Genomic DNA, 5,003 nt, shown 5'->3' on the forward strand with positions numbered 1-5,003 from the left:
TAGGGGTGGGGTTAGGGGCGTGGCTAGGGTTGGGGGCGTGGTAGGGGGTGGGGTTAGGGGTGTGGTAGGGAATGGGGTTAGGGGCGTGGCTGGGGTTGGGGGTGTGGTAGGGGGTGGGGTTAGGGGCGTGGTAGGGGGTGGGGTTAGGGGTGTGGTAGGGGGCGGGGTTAGGGGCGTGGTAGGGGGTGGGGTTAGGGGCGTGGCTAGGGTTGGGGGCGGGGTTAGGGGCGTGGTATGGGGTGGGGTTAGGGGCGTGGTATGGGGTGGGGTTAGGGGCGTGGCTAGGGTTGGGGGTGGGGTTAGGGCGTGGTAGGGGGTGGGGTTAGGGGCGTGGTAGGGGGTGGGGTCAGGGGCGTGGTAGGGGGCGGGGTTAGGGGCGTGGCTAGGGTTGGGGGCGTGGTAGGGGTGGGGTTAGGGGCGTGGTAGGGGGTGGGGTTAGGGGCGTGGCTGGGGGTGGGGTTAGGGGTGTGGTAGGGGGCGGGGTTAGGGCGTGGTAGGGGGTGGGGTTAGGGGCGTGGCTAGGGTTGGGGGCGGGGTTGGGGGCGTGGTATGGGGTGGGGTTAGGGGCGTGGCTAGGGTTGGGGGTGGGGTTAGGGGTGTGGTAGGGGGCGGGGTTAGGGGCGTGGCTAGGGTTGGGGGCGTGGCTGGGGTTGGGGTGTGGTAGGGGGTGGGGCTAGGGTTGGGGGCGTGGTAGGGGGTGGGGTTAGGGGCGTGGTAGGGGGCGGGGTTAGGGGCGTGGCTAGGGTTGGGGGCGGGTTAGGGGCGTGGTTAGGGTTGGGGGCGTGGTATGGGGTGGGGTTAGGGGCGTGGCTCGGGTTGGGGGTGGGGTTAGGGGTGTGGTAGGGGGCGGGTTAGGGGCGTGGCTAGGGTTGGGGGTGGGGTTAGGGGTGTGGTAGGGGGCGGGGTTAGGGGCGTGGCTAGGGTTGGGGGCGTGGTAGGGGGTGGGGTTAGGGGCGTGGTAGGGGGCGGGGTTAGGGGCGTGGCTGGGGTTGGGTGTGTGGTAGGGGGTGGGGCTAGGGTTGGGGGCGTGGTAGGGGGTGGGGTTAGGGGCGTGGCAGGGGGCGGGGGGGTGGGAGGGGGTGGGGCCGGGGCGGTGGGAGGGGATAGGGGTTGGGGGGGGTGGGGTCGGGGGTGGGAGGCGATAGGGGTGGGAGGGGGCGGGGTCGGGGGGTGGGAGGGGATAGGGGTGGGAGGGGCGGGGTCGGGGGGTGGGAGGGGATAGGGGTGGGAGGGGGCGGGGTCGGGGGGTGGGAGGGGATAGGGGTGGGAGGGGGCGGGGTCGGGGGGTGGGAGGGGATAGGGGTGGGAGGGGGTGGGGTCGGGGCGGTGGGAGGGGATAGGGGTGGGAGGGGGTGGGGTCGGGGGGTGGGAGGGGATAGGGCTGGGAGGGGGTGGTGGGAGGGGATAGGGGTGGGAGGGGGTGGGGCCGGGGCGGTGGGAGGGGATAGGGGTTGGGGGGGGTGGGGTCGGGGGGTGGGAGGCGATAGGGGTGGGAGGGGGCGGGGTCGGGGGGTGGGAGGCGATAGGGGTGGGAGGGGGCGGGGTCGGGGGGTGGGAGGGGATAGGGGTGGGAGGGGGCGGGGTCGGGGGGTGGGAGGGGATAGGGGTGGGAGGGGGCGGGGTCGGGGGGTGGGAGGGGGCGGGGTCGGGGGGTGGGAGGGGATAGGGGTGGGAGGGGGCGGGGTCGGGGGGTGGGAGGGGATAGGGGTGGGAGGGGGCGGGGTCGGGGCGGTGGGAGGGGATAGGGCTGGGAGGGGGTGGTGGGAGGGGATAGGGGTGGGAGGGGGTGGGGTCGGGGGGTGGGAGGGGATAGGGCTGGGAGGGGGTGGTGGGAGGGGATAGGGGTGGGAGGGGGCGGGGTCGGGGGGGTGGGAGGGGCTAGGGCTGGGAGGGGGTGGGAGGGGCTATGGGTGGGAGGGGGCGGGGTCGGCGGGGTGGGAGGGGCTAGGGCTGGGAGGGGCCGGGGTCGGTGGGGTGGGAGGGGCTAGGGGTGGGAGGGGGCCGGGTCGGGGGGGTGGGAGGGGCTAGGGCTGGGAGGGGGCGGGGTTGGGAGGGGCTAGGGGTGGGGTTATGCTAATTTATGCTAATTTCCCTATATACTAGTATATAAAAAATTAAAAATAATATGTCCGGTGCAGCCCCAGCAGCCCCTTGGGAGGAAAAAAAAATTTTTTTTTTTTTTTTTTTTAATTTTTTTTTTTTTTCCTCCCAAGGGGCTGGTGGGTTTTTTTTTTTAAATTAATAATTTAATTATTTAAATTTTAAAACTTGTCACTAAATTTGTGACAAGTTTAAAGAGAAACAGAGAAAGTAAAGAGAAACAGAGAAAGTAAAGAGAAACAGAGAAAGTAAAGAGAAACAGAGAAAGTAAAGAGAAACAGAGAAAGTAAAGAGAAACAGAGAAAGTAAAGAGAAACAGAGAAAGTAAAGAGAAACAGAGAAAGTAAAGAGAAACAGAGAAAGTAAAGAGAAACAGAGAAAAGTAGAAGAGAAACAGAGAAAAGTAGAAGAGAAACAGAGAAAAGTAGAAGAGAAACAGAGAAAAGTAGAAGAGAAACAGAGAAAAGTAGAAGAGAAACAGAGAAAAGTAGAAGAGAAACAGAGAAAAGTAGAAGAGAAACAGAGAAAAGTAGAAGAGAAACAGAGAAAAGTAGAAGAGAAACAGAGAAAAGTAGAAGAGAAACAGAGAAAAGTAGAAGAGAAACAGAGAAAAGTAGAAGAGAAACAGAGAAAAGTAGAAGAGAAACAGAGAAAAGTAGAAGAGAAACAGAGAAAAGTAGAAGAGAAACAGAGAAAAGTAGAAGAGAAACAGAGAAAAGTAGAAGAGAAACAGAGAAAAGTAGAAGAGAAAAAGACAAGGAGAAAGACAAAATAGAAGAGAGAACGACAGTAGATTAAAGACAATAGAAGAGAGAAAGAGAAAGACAGTAGAAGACATGAACAGACAGTAGAAGGAGACACAGGAACAAAGTGGACAGTAGAAAATGAGTTGGCCAACTCAAGACAGAAGAGACAGACAAATAGAATTTGACACAGGCAGACACAGACACACCAACACAGACATACACAGCCAATCCAGTCACTACAAAGAGACAACATACAAAACCTACCTTAAGAAATAATGAGACAGGACACAGCAAAGCAAAACACAGCTTTATTCAAGTTTTATTGGTCCCTAACTGAGATAACAATGACACGAGACACAGCAAGGCAAAATACAGCTTTATTCAAGTTTTATTGGTCCCTAACCAAGGATACAATGACACGAGACATTGCATAGCAAAACACAGATTTATTCAAGTTTTATTGATACCTAACCAAGGAAACAATGACACGAGACACAGCATGGCAAAACACAGACTTATTTGAGTTTTATTGGTACCTAACCGAGGAAATGACACAGTACACAAAACCAGAAAAAATGCCTTTATATACTAGCTCAAATTTGTTCCACACACCTAATATATCTTTAGAATCCCCTTCTCTAAACAAGTGACTTACAGAAATAACTAAGGACCCTTCACAACATCTGCCTGGCTTACTATCTCAGTGTTGCCTTTCAATTCTCCAAACTACCCCTCTGACACAACTATGCCATCCTCTCCTGCAAAGATCCCAATTACATTTTACTATCATTGGTACTCACTTCTGCCATGAATCCACAATGCTCCCCCAGAGCTGTGCTCCGGGAGGCCTCCTAAATCATCTTGCCTGCCAAAACCCAGGTCCCAGGCCTTTCTGCATCCAAACATAGGCGATGAACATCGCCTCGCAGACCGACCGGGACCCGGGAAAAAAAACCCCAGCCGGGGGAGCGAAAAAAAAATCCCCCAGCTGGGGCTTTTTTATTCTAAGTATTTTTTTTTAAGTACCTGAAAAGGAAACAATGGTTACCTCCACATATACAACACAGACAACACCTACCCCCCAAGCCTATTATTATTACACAACACTGCCAACAAAATTCCTCGACCCTCATTCCACTGCTGCACAAGCCACTACCAGCTCTCAGCTACCAGCTATAGTTTCACTGCTTCTATCCGCCTACACCCTTCATCCACCGTGCTCCTCAGGAGCTGTGCTCCTGGAAGCCTCCTAAATCATCCTGCCTGCCAAAACCCAGGTCCCAGGCCTTTCTGCATCCAAACATAGGCGATGAACATCGCCTCGCAGACCGACCGGGACCCGGGAAAAAAAACCCCAGCCGGGGGAGCGAAAAAAAAATCCCCCAGCTGGGGCTTTTTTATTCTAAGTATTTTTTTTTAAGTACCTGAAAAGGAAACAATGGTTACCTCCACATATACAACACAGACAACACCTACCCCCCAAGCCTATTATTATGACACAACACTGCCAATAAAATTCCTCGACCCTCATTCCACTGCTGCACAAGCCACTACCAGCTCTCAGCTACCAGCTATAGTTTCACTGCTTCTATCCGCCTACACCCTTCATCCACCCTGCTCCTCAGGAGCTGTGCTCCTGGAAGCCTCCAAAATCATCCTGCCTGCCAAAACCCAGGTCCCAGGCCTTTCTGCATCCAAACATAGGCGATGAACATCGCCTCGCAGACCGACCGGGACCCGGGAAAAAAAACCCCAGCCGGGGGAGCGAAAAAAAAATCCCCCAGCTGGGGCTTTTTTATTCTAAGTGATTTTTTTAAGTACCTGAAAGGGAAAAAATTGTCATCTCCACATATACAACACAGACAACACCTACCCCCAAGCCTATTATTATTACACAACACTGCCAATAAAATTCCTCGACCCTCATTCCACTACTGCACAAGCCACTACCAGCTCTCAGCTACCAGCTATAGTTTCACTGCTTCTATCCGCCTACACCCTTCATCCACCATGCTCCTCAGGAGCTGTGCTCCTGGAAGCCTCCAAAATCATCCTGCCTGCCAAAACCCAGGTCCCAGGCCTTTCTGCATCCAAACATAGGCGATGAACATCGCCTCGCAGACCGACCGGGACCCGGGAAAAAAAACCCCAGCCGGG

This window comes from Heliangelus exortis, chromosome 16 (assembly GCF_036169615.1).
Source record: "Heliangelus exortis chromosome 16, bHelExo1.hap1, whole genome shotgun sequence".
Lineage (NCBI taxonomy): Eukaryota > Metazoa > Chordata > Aves > Apodiformes > Trochilidae > Heliangelus > Heliangelus exortis.